The sequence below is a fragment of the Hippocampus bargibanti genome, unplaced genomic scaffold (assembly GCF_051943395.1).
Source record: "Hippocampus bargibanti isolate YZ-2025 unplaced genomic scaffold, ASM5194339v1 Contig00155, whole genome shotgun sequence".
Lineage (NCBI taxonomy): Eukaryota > Metazoa > Chordata > Actinopteri > Syngnathiformes > Syngnathidae > Hippocampus > Hippocampus bargibanti.
The window spans coordinates 41,701-59,561 of record NW_028296965.1 but is presented as its reverse complement, the minus strand read 5'-3'; the positions used below and the strand labels follow the sequence as shown (position 1 = coordinate 59,561).

General features: G+C 43.1%; 1 long non-coding RNA gene across 2 annotated transcripts in view; it reads right to left on the bottom strand.

Annotated features, from left to right (window-relative positions):
* Positions 1-3,004: 3,004 nt before the first annotated feature.
* Positions 3,005-17,861, bottom strand: part of LOC148881414 (uncharacterized) — a 28,169-nt gene continuing 13,312 nt past the window's right edge. Inside the window, exon 4 of one of the 2 annotated variants that reach the window (XR_016113840.1) lies at positions 3,005-3,083. This is a non-coding gene — a long non-coding RNA (uncharacterized LOC148881414). Of the gene's footprint in view, positions 3,084-14,295; positions 14,655-17,861 lie in introns of those variants that run through there. The other variant, XR_016113839.1, reaches the window with a different exon arrangement.

Below are 17,861 nucleotides of genomic sequence, written 5' to 3'. Positions count from 1 at the left end.
AAAATAGAATCTTTTCAAAATTTTCACAAGTTGGTTTTGAGGAGGGAAGCACAGGAAAATGCAAGATAATCGAGGAAAATCAGTCACATACGGACTGGATGTGTAAAATAACAAACAAAAAAACAGAACTTTGTTATTTCTGTGTGGTAAAAAATCTTCTTGACAACATGTTGTCCAGCTAATTGTGGGAAATGTATTGACAAAAAAATCCATTCACAGCACATCAATTACGGTACGTAAGCATGCATGAGTCTGCAATGTTGAGGGAAGTCGGAGTACCGACACAAGAAAGGTAGAGCTGAGATTTAAACTCTGAAACTCTGAACTGCGAGGCAATCGCATACCCTTAATTATAATCCTACCTGTCAAATCTTAATCCATTTTAAAGCAACCATTCATCCAATTAATTAAAAACATGCGTTAGCAGCCCAACATTACGAGTGAGGGTTCAGTCTCTCCGTAAAGATAAATAAATAAATAAATAAATAAATAAATAAATATAATCAGAATCAGAAAACCTTTATGTCATGATCTGGTTGGCGACCAACGGGGGGCGCTGTCGGCCCCGCCTGCACCTGCACAGGTGCTGGTCGTCCCGATCAGATTGGCGACCAGCGGTTAGCGACGTCAGCCCTGCCGGCAGCCTCGCAGGTGCTGGTCGTTATAATCAATAACACTTAAAAGGACACCGGGCACGATCATCCGGTGCCGATTCATTGTTTGTTTGCTGCTTGGTTGCAGCATGCATCGTGTACGTGTTTGTTTAACCTTGGCGGGCTTTTACACTTGGTTTTCTTTTGCTACTTTGTATTTTTTCCATTCAGATCATTTTGATGTTTTACATTTTGTTCCTGCTGACTTTATTTTAATACAATTTGTCAAACAACGTCCTGCTCCCTCCTGCCTGCTTTTTGGGATCCGAACCCGCCATCACCACCTCGCAAAACCCTGACAGAATGAATCGGCCAACTATCGGATCCCGCAGGTACATCGGACCCGTCTCATTTCCACCCTGTGCCTGGCAATGCTACGTCCACGTTAGCGCAAGCCTCGTCGCGTTTGAATCGCGTCACTCGACGAGCCGCAACGTCCACGTAAACGTCCGGCCGAGACCTCCTTCCAGGTGGCCGTCCAGGGTGACCCTGGGTGACTGGCATTGCATGCCCACGTCCAGCCACGCTGTCGTCGTGCATGACGAATTGAGTCTCATCCACGACGAGCCGTGCAACGTCCGCGTCAATGTCAGTCCGAGACCCCACTAACCGCTGGATCCCGGAGCGGCTCTGGACTGGTCTCGTTCCCCCGGAGCCGGGCAGTTCACGCCCACGTCGGCGTCCGGCCGAGACCTGGTCCCATACGGCCGTACGGGGTGCCATTCTGCGCCTGGCAGTTCGACGTCCACGCAGAGCCATGCGCCGTCGCGTGAACGTGCGAGAGGGATCGCACTCACGCCCACGACGATCCGTGCCGCGTCTTCGTCCACCCCAGGCCGAGTCCCGTTCCCATCAGGCCGCCGCCCGTCATGTGCTGGAGAGGCAGCGGTTGCCCTCTCCACCGACCGTTCCCTGGCGAGTGGACCTTTTGGGAGACTGTTGGGACTTCTGGAAGCAGCCCCTTGAAGGGGGGTACTGTCATGATCTGGTTGGCGACCAACGGGGGGCGCTGTCGGCCCCGCCTGCACCTGCACAGGTGCTGGTCGTCCCGATCAGATTGGCGACCAGCGGTTAGCGACGTCAGCCCTGCCGGCAGCCTCGCAGGTGCTGGTCGTTATAATCAATAACACTTAAAAGGACACCTGGCACGATCATCCGGTGCCGATTCATTGTTTGTTTGCTGCTTGGTTGCAGCATGCATTGTGTATGTGTTTGTTTAACCTTGGCGGACTTTTACACTTGGTTTTCTGTTGCTACTTTGTATTTTTTCCATTCAGATCATTTTGATGTTTTACATTTTGTTCCTGCTGACTTTATTTTAATACAATTTGTCAAACAACCTCCTGCTCCCTCCTGCCTGCTTTTTGGGATCCGAACCCGCCATCACCACCTCGCAAAACCGTGACACTTTATTTGTCCCACAATGGGGAAATTTGCAGTCCACAGCAGCAATTGAAAGGGGATGGGGATGGGGTGGGGGTGAAAGAATAGAAAACAAGATATTCTAAGCAGTGTCGTCTCTCTTCCTTGCTATAACTGATACAATTCCACCGAGATTCATATTCAGAAAAAACTCAATACTGTACTAATAAGAATGCTAAGTATGTTGATGAGCCTTTCACTACAGAAAAATAGTCATGAAATTCAGACGAGAAGAGGTTAAGGGGACGCCACACGAAAACACCAATCAAATGAGAAGTAAATATGGATGAATGCCTTTCTTCCTTGCTGGAGTTAGAGTTTGTGATATCCAAGGTTTTACTGAAAACAGATTTGCTAAAAATGAGGGTGGATGAAAAAAAAAGAAAAACTGACAAACAGAAAGGCTGTTGTAAAAAAAATCCGACAGAACAAGCATGCAATGCTACAATCAAACAATAATATTAATAATAATGATAAAGATAATCTTAAAAATAACGTACTAAGATTATCAACAATAACATCTTACAACCATGCTGACTTGGTGAAGCTGAGGAAAGTTGAAAATACAAAGACAAGTGCCCAGCTATTGAATTAACTAGGATTGGTAGGTACCGGAAAGCGTCATTCTGTCTTTTATCACAATATTTTGGATGGAATTCAGGAATACTTTTAAGTATCAAAGAATGGAAATAATATCCAGTATTTCTTGAGATTGAGTAAAAGCTAAACGTTGCACTAATAAAAGTACTCTTATTGTGCTGGAGACTCAATTATCTTAAATAATGACAAAGTTCAGAACTTTCTGTGAAGGTGAAAAGAAAGAATCTCAGGTCAAAAGTTTAGTATCCTACCTTTGACCATGCCTTGTCATGGCCATGTCAATGGCTCGCCGTACCGGGACGGGTGATCCTCCCTCTGTGACGCTAAGCACCTCCATTGACTTCCTCTCTGGTCGCCGCTTCCCACGACGGCTAAGAATTGGTGAGTCCGCACGCTTCCTGGGAGGGTCTGCTGAGCACAAGTCCGATTTCAGTAATTCATTGAAGTAAACCCTCACCTTTCCCATGAGTACTTTGTAATTCATTGTTTTGTCACACCCCGGCCTGATGACAGTAATGCACTTTACTTTAGAGAAAGCCAATCCTCCATAAAGCGTCTCCAGTTGGTCATGAATGCTGCCGCTTGCCTCTTGACTGATATTCGTAAGCGGGAGCACATAGCCCTTCATCTGGCATCCCTTCACTGGCTCTCTATACATTTTAGAGTTATTTTCAAGATCCTATTATTTATTAATAATATTAATATTATTATTATTATTATTATTATTATTATTATTATTATTATAATATTATTAATAATAATAATAATAATAATAATAATAATAATAATAATAATAATAATAATAATAGTATTATTAATAACAACAACAAAAACAACAACAATAATAATAATAATAATAATAATAATAATAATAATAATAATAATAATAATAATAATAATAATAATAATACATTTTAAACGCCTTTCAAAGCTCTTAAGGACACTTTACAGTCACAGACAAGCATAAGTACTATAATAAATAAAATACAATCACAAATAGAATGCAATAAATAAAATACAATTATAATTAGAAACAAGAGAGAGAGCTAAACAGAAAATGCAATTTTAAATAGGTGGGTTTTGAGATGGGACTTGAAGGTGGAAGAGAATCAATGTTACGAATGTTAGGAGGAAGTGAGTTCCAAAGTTTGGGGGCAGCGCAGCTGAAGGCTCTGTCAGCCGTCGTTCTGAGACAGGCAGGGGGGGGGCACACAAAGGTGGAGGGGGGAAGAGGATCTGAGGGAACGAGAGGGAATAGAAATTTGAAGCAGGTCAGATAAGTATGGGGGGGCAAGGTTATGGATCGCTTTAAATGTATAAAGAAGAATTTTAAAGTTGATTCTATATTTGACCGGGAGCCAGTGGAGCTCTTGGAGGACGGGGGTGATGTGGTGAAAGGATGAGGTTCTGGTGATGATCCGGGCTGAAGAATTCTGGATAAGTTGAAGTTTGTGGAGAAGTTCCTGAGGGACACCAAAGAGAAGTGAATTGCAATATGCAATCCGGGAGGTGACAAGACTATGAACGAGGATAGCAGTGGTGTGAGGAGTGAGAGACGGGCGAAGACGATTGATATTGCATCGGTGGACCGGGTTCAGTTATTTAGATGGGAGTGGAAAGATGTGCGCTGTCAAGAATGACACCTAGGCTTTTCACCTGATGGGAGGGAGAAACGGTGAAATTGTCAATAGTGAGAGAGAAACTGTTAGCTTTGCTCAAGGTGGATTTGGTACCAACGAGGAGAATTTCAGTTTTTTTCACTGTTAAGTTTGAGGAAGTTATGGGTAAACCAGGATTTAATTTCAGAGAGGCAGAGTGAAAGGGAAGAAGATGGAAGAGAGGCGCCGCGTTTGCTGGAGAGACACAGCTGGGTGGCATCCGCAAAGCAATTAAATTGTTTACTAAATTTGCGGAGAATATTGCCAAGGGGAAGAGGGTAGGTGATAAAGAGGAGCGGCCCCAGGACAGAGCTTTGGGGCACACCAGAAGAAACAGGAGAGGACTGTGAAGTGAAGGAGGTAATTTGAATGAACTGAGATTGGCCAGAAAGATAAGAGTGGAAGCAGCGTAGGAGCGTGTACGTGATCCCGATGGAGGAAAGTGGTAGAGTGCTTATGCACATTAGTAAACATACTATGTTATTTCATGCTTAGATTAGTAAACATATTATGTTATTCCATGTTTAGTTTAGTACATATTATGTTATTGCATGTTTAGTTTAGTCTACATGGATTTATGAAGCTTATTAGTTGAATAGTTGTGAAAGCAGAATGTAACAACTATCAACTTTCAGTCTAAACACTTGAACGTAGCTGATTGGACAACAGATCACTGCTGTGTGACTTCCAATACAGTAAGACCTCAACTTACGAACTTAATTGGTTCCCAGACAGAGTGTATAAGGCGAAAAGTGTGTATCACAAAAAAAAAAAAATCCCATCGGAAACCATTAAAATGGGAATAATCCGTTCCCATGTTTCCATAAAATATACTTTTCAACTAAATAAGCCTTAAAACTACACACAACATTGGATTGGATTGGATTGGATTTGCCTTTATTAGTCTCGCAGTGGAGAAATTTACATTTCACAGCAGCAAAGTTATGAAAGAAATGAAAGTAGAAAAGCAAAACACAGGAGCTGCTGGAAAGGCAGCCACTCTCGCGGCGCCGTCTTGAAGTCAAAAGAACAAAAAAAACCTAAATAACAAATAACATGACAACACAAAGACACTGAGAGACATTCATTCTTAAGCACTTTCTGTACCCTCTTTGTTACATAAAGCAGTTCCAGATGAAAGAGGAGAGGATCAAAGCGTCTCTTCACCAGTGGATCAGGGACATCATGGTGGAATGTGCACGTCGACTACAAGCTAAATGTTGAAACATACCTTATTCTATGTATAATAAATGTGCTATTGTGTTGTATAATGAAAGAAATACACTGCATTGTATCATAAAGTCACTTTATTTGCATTTGTGAAGGTCATTGATGGCTTAATGGAATGGCGTTGGAGGTCGAAGGTCAAACGGAATTGCTGTTTGGAAAGAGGCACATTACATTGGATTGGATTGGATATGCCTTTATTAGTCTCACAGTGGAGAAATTTACATTTCACAGCAGCAAAGTGATGAAAGGAATGAAAGTAGAAAAACGAAATACATGAGCTGCTGGAAAGGCAGCCACTCTCGCGGCGCCGTCTTGAAGTCAAAAGAACAAAAAAAACTAAATAACAAATAATATGACAGCATAGAGACAATATGACAAAACAAAGACACAGAGAGACATTCATTCATTCATTCACATGAGGACTGTAATTAAAGAAATAAACTGCTGTAAAATAATGTTTTATTTACCTTTTTGATGGTCGTTGATGGCTTATGGAAGGAGAGTCACCTTCCATAAGGACTGTTGGTAACTTAACCTCTGGTGCTGCTCGGTCTTGTGCTTCCGCCGAAGATCACTCCGCCAGCCGTGGTGGGTGTGTATTATGAAAATAGTGCTTATTATAAGGTTGTCCCGATCAGATTGGCGACCAGCGGGTAGCAACGTCAGCCCTGCCTGCAGCCTCGCAGGTGCTGGTCGTTTTAATCACTGACACTTAAAAGGACACCCGGCACGACCATCCAGTGTCGGTTCATTTTTTTGTTGCATGCTTTGTATGCATTGTGTATGCAGTGCATGTGTTTGTTTAACCTTGGTGGACTTTTACACTTGATTTTCTTTTGATACTTTGTATTTTTTCCGTTCATATGATTTTGATGGTTTACATTTTGTTCCTGCTGACCTTTATTTTAATACAATTTGTCAAACAACCTCCTGCTCACTCCTGCCTGCTTTTTGGGATCCGCACCCGCCATCACCACCTTGCAAAACGTGACAGAATGAACCGACCAACCATCGGATCCCACAGGTACATCGGACCCGTCTCATTTCCACCCTGTGCCTGGCAATGCTACGTCCACGTTAGCCCAAGCCTCGTCGAGTTTGAATTGCGTCACTCGACGAGCCGTAACGTCCACGTAAACGTCCGGCTGAGACCTCCTTCCAGGTGGCCGTCCAGGGTGACACTGGGTGTTTGGCAGTGCACGCCCATGTCCAGCCACGCTGTCGTCATGCATGACGAATTGAGTCTCATCCACGACGAGCCGTGCAACGTCCGCGTCAACGTCAGTGCGAGGCCCCACTCGCCGCTGGATCCCGGAGCGGCTCAGGACTGGTCTCGTTTCCCCGGTGCCGGGCAGTTCACGCCCACGTCGGCGTCCGGCCGAGACCTGGTCCCATACGGCCGTACGGGTGCCATTCTGCGCCTGGCCGTTCGACGTCCACGTTGAGCCATGCGCCGTCGCGTGACCGTGCGAGAGGGATCGCACTCGCGCCCACGACGATCCGTGCCGCGTCTTCGTCCACCCCAGGCCGAGTCCCGTTCCCATCAGGCCGCCGCCTGTCGTATGCTGGAGAGTCAGCGGTTGCCGTCTCCACCATTGTTCCCTGGCGAGTGGACCTTTTGGGAGACTGTTGGGACTTCTGGAAGCAGCCCCTTGAAGGGGGGGTACTGTCATGATCTGGTTGGCGACCAACGGGGGGCGCTGTCGGCCCCGCCTGCACCTGCACAGGTGCTGGTCGTCCCGATCAGATTGGCGACCAACGGGTAGCGACGTCAACCCTGCCTGCAGACTCGCAGGTGCTGGTTGTTTTAATCACTGACACTTAAAAGGACACCCGGCACGACCATCCGGTGTCGGTTCATTGTTTGTTGCATGCTTTGTATGCATTGTGTATGCATTGTGTATGCAGTGCATGTGTTTGTTTAACCTTGGTGGACTTTTACACTTGATTTTCTTTTGATACTTTGTATTTTTTCCGTTCAGATGATTTTGATGTTTTACATCAGAATCAGAATCATCTTTATTGCCAAGTATATGTAGAACACACAAGGAATTTGTTTCCGGTAGAACACGCTGCACTAGTATCGTCGTAAAAAAAACTGCTAAGTGGCACTATACAGTTCAATTTTGGCTACTGTTCAAAGAGTTCAAAGAGTTAATGGCTTGGGGGAAGAAGCTGTTTAAATATCTGCTGGATTTGGTGCGCATGGATCGGTAGTGCCTGCCTGAGGGGAGTAGCTGGAAAAGGTGGCGGGCAGGGTGCGGAGGGTCCAGTAGGATTGTGCGCGCCCTAGTTTGGATTCTTGCAGTGTGCAAGTCCTCGAGAGTGGTAATGAATTTTTCCGCCTTCCTAACTCTCCGTTGAAGTCAGATTTTGTCCATTTTTGTGGCGGCCCCGAACCAAACGGTGATGGAAGAACACAGGATGGATTCGATGACAGCCGTGTAGAAATGTTATGACAGCAGTGTAGAAATGTTAACATTTTGTTCCTGCTGACCTTTATTTTAATACAATTTGTCAAACAACCTCCTGCTCACTCCTGCCTGCTTTTTGGGATCCGCACCCGCCATCAACACCTTGCAAAACGTGACAATTACGTCACATCCTATCGCGTCACACCTTGTGCGCCATATAAATGCTCACCCATTCAATCTCTCTCGCTCTCTCTCTCTCTCTCTCTCTCTCTCTCTCTCTCTCTCTCTCTCTCTCTCTCTCTCTCTCTCTCTCTCTCTCTCTCCATGCTTCCTCCTTAGCTGACACCGCAATGTCTCTGCTGTCATCAAGATTAAACTAACTTATTCTGTCCCACACTGTCTTCCTGCTGATTTAACCATTCACTGCCATCAACGCCCCAAGAATCAATGAACCAGGGACGAACGTTCAAAATAAACCCATTAGTTTTGCATTTGACTGAAAATATCATACTGCGTGTTTTGGGTATTTTGGATGATATAAAACATTTTTTCTGATGTTTGTTCGGAAACAAAAAAGTGGTGTCGGTTGTTCTTTAAGGTATACATTCTCCAGAAAAGAGAAAATGACTATTTGCATCAATGAATCAAAGTCATCCTGTCCAGCCATGTCCAATGGTGCTTGTCTTCAGTCAGGTTCGACTGGAGTCCCACAGAGCTGACTTTATATTACATGACAGATTGGTTGCTGAATGAAGCCAGTCACAGAGCAAGCAAACTGTTTATCACATTCATTATTGACGCATGTGGACAATTTAAGGAACAAAGATGACATTTTTGGAATGTTGGTAAGAAACTACACTTTGGGGATTATGAGTGTTATCATCAAATTGTGAGTATAGTTTTGCTTTTTTGAATGGTGCAGTGCCGATGACCATTTTGTGTTTGGGAGCCTTTTACTAAGTGATTTGCTGGTTCTGTAGCCAAAAAGGGACATACGTCTTCTTGTGCCAGTCCCAAGCTAAATACAGAGGGTTGTGTCAGTAAGGGCATCCGACGTAAAAGCTTGGCCAAAACAAACATGTGAATCAAACCTCTGAAGATGGAGGTCACTCATCCGCTGTGGCGACCCCTTGACGGGAAAAGTCGAAAGGAAAAGAAGAATAAGCCTACCATGCATGTTGTTGGAATGTGGGAGGAAACGGAGAACCCAGATTAAACCCATGTAGGTCCTTTTATAGACCTTACCATTAAATGGTAAAATGTAAACATCTCAGGCATAGATTTATACAGATGACAGGAAGAAATTCCAAGATCATTCGGAATTGAAACAGGTCTTCTATGCGCCATAAACATTGTGTTTGTGTTTCCGTTTGGAATGCGACATACCAATCTCATTCCGGGGAGGAAGGTTCTGATCCTCGTGGCTTGGATATCTTTCTTTGCGGTCCAGGAGTAGGATATATCATCTTTTCCTGTTTGTCGCTAAAGAGTGAGGGAAGGCAAAGAGCAAAGTGCATGCAGGTATGAGATAATACTATGTGTATTCAAGTGGAGGGATGAAGTGAGGCATGAAGTGAGGCATGTGGATGAAGTGAGGCATGTGGAAAACTCCAAGTTTCACTTTTTCCAAAAGATTCCTCAAGTTGTCATCATCAAAAGGCAAAGCTCCCTGGTGATTAAAAGTGGACAACTAAAATTAACAAAGCATTGCATGTCCTGTCATTAATTTCACTCTTGGTGAAGAGGGGGATGTGTGACCACGACCGCCAGACCCTATTTTTTACATTTTAATTCAATGTCTAGCACAGGGTTGGGCAAATGTTTTGACTCGCGGGCCGCAATGGGTTCTAAAATTTGACAGAGGGGTCGGGCCAGGAGCATTTGGAGGGAGTGTTTGGGCGGGAAATACTAAACCTAAAGCATTAAAGGCAAACCGACGCCTCCGGACAAGTTATGACATAATTTGTCTGGACATTTTACAAATTATGGACATAACTGTTATGTCCATAATTTGTAAAATCACTTCAAATAACTTCAACTGAGCGTATTTTACAAAGATTCCACAGCATATAACTATAGTTTATGTTTTAAGACTCGCGCTGAATCTTCAGGAAGTCTTGTTTTTGAGTTGGTGACGATTCCTGACATGACGTCACGCCTGGAATTCCCCTGACCGAGAAAGCGCCACACAATGCATTTTGCGGTACTTTGTTTGGTCTGAAAACTTCGTGTTGAACCGTGTTGATGGTGAAAATAGAAGGAAAACACATAAATAACGCAATAGTGAATCGTTGTGTGTTGCACCAAGACAACTATTTGATATTCGCTGACACAAATTCCCAGCTGACAAATCAGCCCATTTCCAACGGAGCTTGGGCGCCATCTTCTGCATTTTCTGGGTGCTACATTGCTGTCATTGACGGCTCGAATTGATATGGGAGGACTCCTTTAATCAATTGCAAACATTGATGTTTTCCTCTTCATAACTATTTGAATCATATTCATAACTGGATGAGTAAGAAGAAAGCATCTTCTCCGAATCTGAAGCCATTGTTTTGATTGTCGAGCAAGGCAAGACGTCTTGGCGTGACATCACGAACAAGGGGGTGGGACCTTCTGAAACTGGCCATTTCCGGATTCATTTTGAAGTAATTTTTATTGGTGTCTTTCATTTGACTAAAAATGTCAGCCTGCGTGTTTTAGGTATTTCAGATGCTATAAAACGTTTTTCTGATGTCAGTAGGAAACAAAGAAAATGGTGTCGGTTGTCCTTTAAATGTAGTGTGTACAAGCCTCATAGCACAGTAAGAACACTACAACCCAATTTATTCACTGTCTTTCAAATGTGAAAAATATCCCTGATCTGTTAATAAATTTGTCTCAAGGAATATGCAACATATGGCGTTTACATACTATTTCGCAGATACTGGGAGGAGGAAATGGAAATAGATTAAAATAACATATGCAATGTGATTGATCAAGATTGCGTCTGTTTTTAATAAGTTTCAATCGAAGGTGCAAAGTCAAAGAAATCAACATTTATCGAAAAATGGAATCACTTTCAACATTCAAAACATATTATTACACAATGAAATATTCAAGCTCAATCATATCTCCTTGTGTTAAATTCCGCAAAATCATGGATGGATTGTCTTGACCGCGCGCTCTACTAACTCTTCACGGACGCTCTCGCCTTCACGCGCAAACAGTACACGTGTACCGTCGCCAAGCACACAGACATAGGCTACCTGCAGTTGAAATTTGCATACTCAGCACGGCAGCCAATCAGAAGTGTCACACGACGAGCCGTACCACGTCCATGTCAGGCCGAGTCCCGTTCCCATGAGCCCACCGCCTTTTTTTTATTGGACAGGAAATGGTTGCCGTCTCCACCTTATTCCCTGGCGAGTTGGGCCATTTGGGAGACTGTTGGGACTTCTGGAAGCAGTCCTTTAGAGGGGGGGGGGGGGTACTGTCACGATCTGGTTGACGACCAACGGGTGCTGGTCGTTCCAATCAGTGGCAGTTAAAAGGACTCCCGGCACAACCATTCTGTGTCGGGTCATTGCATTGTATGTTTTTGCTGCACCCTGTCAGGTATGTTTCATCTTGGCAGATTTTTTATTCATGATTTTCATTGATACTTTGTACTTTTCTGTTCGGATGTGACGTTGATGTTTTAGATTTTGTTCCTGCTGACTTTATTTTAATACAAGTTGTCAAATACAACATCCTGCTCCCTCCTGCCTGCTTTTTTTGGGATCCACAACCACCATCACCACCTTGCGAACTGTGAGAACCGGAAGACATTTTTATCAACATTTTCTTCTAAGAGTGCCCTCTAGAGTCAACACCTGGTTCATGAAATACCTTTTAATGTTCTTATTTAAAATGATTTAATATTTTATATGGTTCATTAGTTACATGTATAGTAGTATTAAGGTTTAGTTGTCAGCAAAATTGCACCTTCGGCGTGGACGCTATGGAAGACGGCGACGAGGACGTTTACCAGTGAGACGCCATGTCCAAGTGCGACACGGTCCTGGGGGATTGAGCCCGGAGACGGACTCTATCTACGGCAAGACGGCGCTCGGCGGCGGCAGGAAGACACGTAGCAAACCTCCTTCCTGCTTTTTTTGTGTTTGCTGGTCTTTATCTATTACCTATATTTGAGCCAGGAAACATTAGCTATCTAGCTGGCTAGCTATATATTCGCTGTCTAGCTATCTATTAGCTAGCTAGCTTTCTATCTTTTTGAGTTAACTAGCTATCTATTAGCTATATAGCTGGCTGCCTATTTGAGTCAGGAAACATATTAGCTATCTAGCTAGCTAGCGATATATTAGCTGTCTATCTATCTATTAGCTAACTAGCTAGCTTTCTATCTTTTTGAGTTAACTAGCCATCTATTAGCTATAGAGCTGGCTAGCTTTTTGAGTCCGGAAATATATTAGCTATCTAGCTAGCTAGCTAGCTATTATCTGTCTCGCTAGCTATTAGCTGTCTAGCTAGCATTCTATGTTTTTGAGTTATTCTGGGTTGAGTGAATTGGCTGCCGCTGCTCACCCACATAAAAACTTATCCTGTGACTGTGAAGTGATCTTAACAGATTTGAAAGGCTCTTATAAATGAAATGTATTATTATTATTATTATTATTATTATTATTATTATTATTATTATTATTATAAGGAGGTGTCACCAACAAGGTGCTCATGGCATCAGGTGGGCTACAAAGACGTGGCACGTGATCCGCTTGTAAAAGTAACTTAACAGGGATGGAACATCGCAATTTTCCTGTCATACTGTAGAGATAATCTTTTTGAAAATATGATTGCAAATAATTTAAGAAATAACGTACAATCATGAAAATTACATTTGTTATTTTAGAAGGGTGTATCAAATGGGTAACTCCCGGTTTCAAAAAGGTGGTCAGTTTAAAACATGAAAACAAAGTGAGCCAAAAATGTTATGATTGATATATAAATAAAATAAGAGTAGCATTAAGTATATTTCCTCAGGGAAAATATTTTGAGGCTAGAAAAAAAATGTAATAAAGTGAATGCCAAAAGAATGCAACAGTGACGTAAGAGTAGCTGCAAGAGGTTGGCGCTACTATTGTTGCATAAAAGACAACACACAGAAAGAAGGTAAAGGAGAGAGCACTGATAACCTGTGGGCAGGCGTAATGCGGTGATCTGTAAAAGAGGCACAGAGGGAATGATGCTGAAGAGGACTCAAAGGGGCCCCCGATATCACACATCATACCCACTCAAAGGCAACGCTGCCAACAGCCAACATACCGAAGAAGAAATGACTAAAGATCACACGATCTTCTAGCTGAGAGGGGTTGAACAAACCCTTTCTTGATATTATACAGGTAACAACCGATTTACGACGAGTTACGAGTTACGACAACGACCGCCAGCCTTTTTTTAAAATTCTACGGCTGCCACCGCTACAGCCAGCAACGCGACAGAGACATAGGTCTGTGCACGATGATTTATTCTGCTACAACACAAAGCACTAGTCCCAAAAAGAGGACCAGGGAAATAATAAAAAATAAAGAATACCAAAAACGACGAGTGGGGGGGCAATGGGAATGAGAAGCAATTCGCACACGGTGGTGCAGAAATTGAATAATCCCAAAAGGATTACGGGATGTGAGGGGTGATCTCGGACCGAGCACAGAAGACAAAGTCCAGGGTAATACAAAGTACAAATACAAGTTGACAGCGTCCAGTTTTCGTAACCGCTGTCCTGAAGGAAGCGGGGAGGCATGGCCCCGCCCCAGCTGTCAATCCGAACGTGACAATATCGAGCAAGTAGGATGTTTATTTGACGGAGCAGCATTGCACAAAATGCCGATACAAAATAACTGTTTCGTAACAAATGCATACGACACTTTTCTCCAGCATGACATATTTATAAATAAACTGTCAACATTTTGGTATATAATAGTATTCAATAGAAAACGAACAAATAGAAAAAAAACAACAGATTGACATCGTATACTATCCTGTTGGATAGGAGATGCCAGCGTGTCGTCATTTGTTATGATCATGTGATCCTCGCGTCAGCCATTTTGAATGCTTTTCGATTTACGGCTGTTTGACTTACGACGGTTTTGTCGGAACGGAACCCGGTCGTAACTCGGATGTTACTTGTGTAACATTGGGAGCCAGATAAAAAAAAAAAAAAAAAAAAAACTAAATATGATATTACTTCATGATAATCAATAACATAATAAAATATGACTGCTGGTTTGAGTTACATTGCAAGACAAAGATATTGAATGTTCCTTACATAAAAATAAATACAATATACTCCAGTGATACCTTGGGTTACGAACTTAATTGGTTCCCAGACAGAGTGTGTCAGGCAAAAAGTGTGTATCCCACAAATGAATTTCCCATAGGAAACCATTAAAATGAGAATAATCCTTTCCCAGGTCCCCATAAAACACAATGTTCTACTTTAAAACTTTCTAAGCCTTAAAATTACACAAAATATACCTCATTTTATGTATGAGAAATGTGCTATGGTCTTATAATTAAATATTTAACCGAAGACTGGGGGCGGGGAATAGAGGACAAAAAAAGTCCTCAGCCATTTTCTTTTTGGAGAACGGGCTCGTTCGCGAACGACACATCACTCATCGTGGCGCTCCGTGTGTATCCTGAAAAATAGTACATAGCCAAGGTAAAATTGTAAAAAAATTAAAGGAAAACCGACGCCTGCGGACAAGTTGTGTCCTTAATTTGTAAAATCGCTTCAAATGACTTCTACTGAACGTATTTTACAAAGATTCCAACGCATATAGCTATATTTTACATTTTAAGACTTGCGCTGAATATTCAGGAAGTCTTGTTTTTGAGTTGGTGACGATTCCTGACGTCACGTCATGGAGGGAACGCCCTTGACCGAGAAAGAGACAATGCATTTTGCGTTACATTGTTTGTTTGATCCGTGTTGATGGCGAAATTAGAAGGAAAACAAATAAATAACGAGATGGTGAATTGTTGTGTGTTGCACCAAGACAACTATTTGATTTTCCCTGACACAAATTCCCAGCAGACAAATCAGCCCCTTTCCAATGGAACTTTGACGCCATCGTCTGCATTCATTGAGTCATTATTGAGTCATCATTGAGTCATTATTTTGACATTTGTGCAAAGACTTTTATTGAGACACTGTCAGTCTCAACTCAAGATACAATAACTCGTTCACTGCCAGACGTGCAAAAATGTGTCCACTACAGTGCCAGGGTTTTTGCCATTGTCACTCGAATTCCAGGACGCAAATAATATTGAGTTTTGGGACTACATAAACATTCAATGCAGCGTAATAAATCTTAGACTTTATTCTTAGACTCTCATCAGAAAAAAAAGAGTTAATTCCTAAATTATATGGGTCTGGAGTTATATGAGCTTGAAATGCAATACATACTTGTACATACAGTATTGGTTTATATAGAGCTTTAACAACAGCTGAAACTGGAACAAAGCACTAACGTGGAAAAAAGGGAAATGCTTCCCCCCTTGTGGAAGGGAAAAAAACATTGCCAGAGGCCATTGCCAGAGGCTATGGTCAGCGTTTTATCGGCACCCAAACAAGAAAAACAAAACCATGACAGATTTGGGAATGGCACTCTATGTCATATTTTCAATTCCTGAATAAATTCGTGTCTTCTTCTTTTCCTTTCGGCTTTTCCCTTCAAGGGGGTCGCCACCGCAAATCAGTGTCCTCCATCTTTAGAGGTTTGTTTTGGCCAAGCTTGTATGTCGAATGCCCTTCCTGACACAACCCTTTGTATTTATCCGGGCCTGGGACCGGCACAAGAAGACATATGTCCCTTTGTGGCTACAGAACAAGCAAATCGTTCAGTAAAAGGCTCCCAAACACAAAATGGTAATCAGCACAGCAACATTCAAAAAAGCAAAAACTATACTCACCATTTGATGACAATGCTCTGATCTTACTGTGAAATCGGCATCTCTTTCCTTACATTACATCACAAACAGAACTACAGTACTTTAAGATGCTTTATCTTCCAGTCACTGTATTTGAGAATGTGAAATGCACATTGGCGAATGACAGTGAATGAGATAAATGCAGGCAGCGGGTTTCCCTTTTATCTGCTCTGGTGGGTCCCGGCTCTAGGGTTGGGGGGAGCCTCAGTAAATCACCTGCCTAGCTACCTATTTGCTATCTTGCTAGCTAGCTATTAGCTATCGGGATATCTATTAGCTGTGTCCTTGCGGGTTTTATGGGGCGCTTGTAGATTATTATTATTATTATTATTATTATTATTATTATTATTATTATTATTATTATTATTATTATTATTATTATTACACCACAGAAAAACTTATCCTGTGACTGTAAAGTGACCTTGAGAGTATATATATATATACATATATATATTCACGCTAATGCCTACCTCATACAATGATGAGAGACAATAAATGGAATGACATGCCGGCTCAGACGTCGCCCGGCCAAACAAGGTCTGCGTCAGGTGCTGGGGAACCAGAGCACCCTGATGAAAAATGGGCTACTGGAACAAAGCGGGGATGGACGAGATGCGATAACATGGCTCTGTTGGAATGCTACTACTCAAGCAACCCTAGTCAGAGGGGTTACATGCGGAGAATGGGGGCTGAATGGTTACTTCGAAACCCACAGTCACGGTTGACCACGAAACAACTAGTAGCTCAGTGTTCCAATATCCACAAACGGCAATTGCTATCACAACTTGAGATTGATGAGGTACAACACAAATTCCGAGGTGAAGGGCCCCAGGCTGCCACATCACAGGAAGAGGTTCAACCAGAGATTGGGAGGCAAGCCCCAATGAATAATGAGATTGGGAAGCCAGCCCCAATAAATGAAATGCTGAGCGAGGCAGCAAATGACCTGAGAGATAAGATCATGGCAAGAATGAAAACTGGGCAACGAAGGCACCGATTACAACGGCTATGTGAAGTACCACCTGAAAGTCTCATGGAAACTGTGAATGAAGCACTGAGAACGATCCCGACCGGAACGATCACGGAAACCAATGAGCTGATATACACCTCAGCATCAGTGATCCTAGACATGCTTGGCTACAAGAGCAACCATGAGAGCCACGAGATTCATTACCCACCATGGAAAAGACGGTTGGAGGCCAAGATCAAGGCGGCTCGGAAAGATGTGAGTCAATTGACGGAGACCCAGAGAGGTGTGAATAAAAGGCCAATACCCAAGAGGTATATGCAGATAACCATACCTGAAGCATTCGAAACTGCCAAACAAAGGCTCCAGGCCTTGGCCAGTCGCCTAAAGAGGTACACGAAAGAGAATGAGGCCAGAAGAATAAACAGGCTGTTCGCAACACAACCTGCGAAAGTGTACGCTCAGTGGCAGGGTTCTAACAGCAGAGCAGACCCTCCAAGGCTGGAAACTGAAAGATACTGGAAAGGCATATGGGAGAAGGAGGTCGTACATAACAGCAGTGCACAATGGCTGGTGACTCTGAAAGAGGAGCACAGCAACCTCCCTGAACAGAACCCAGTTACCATCACAGCGGCAGATATACAAGGAAGAGTCTCAGGTATGAAAAACTGGACGGCACCAGGCCCGGATATGGTCCACACCTACTGGCTAAAGAAACTCACAGCTCTCCACGAGCGCCTAGCAGCACAAATGAACCAGCTGCTGATGGATGGGACTCACCCAGGATGGCTAACCGAAGGGCGAACAATCCTGATCATGAAGGATTCCTCAAAGGGTGCAGTTCCTTCCAACTATCGGCCAATAACCTGTCTCTCCACAACATGGAAGCTCATGTCAGGCATCATTGGGGCTAAGATAAGTGGACACATGGATCAATACATGAGCA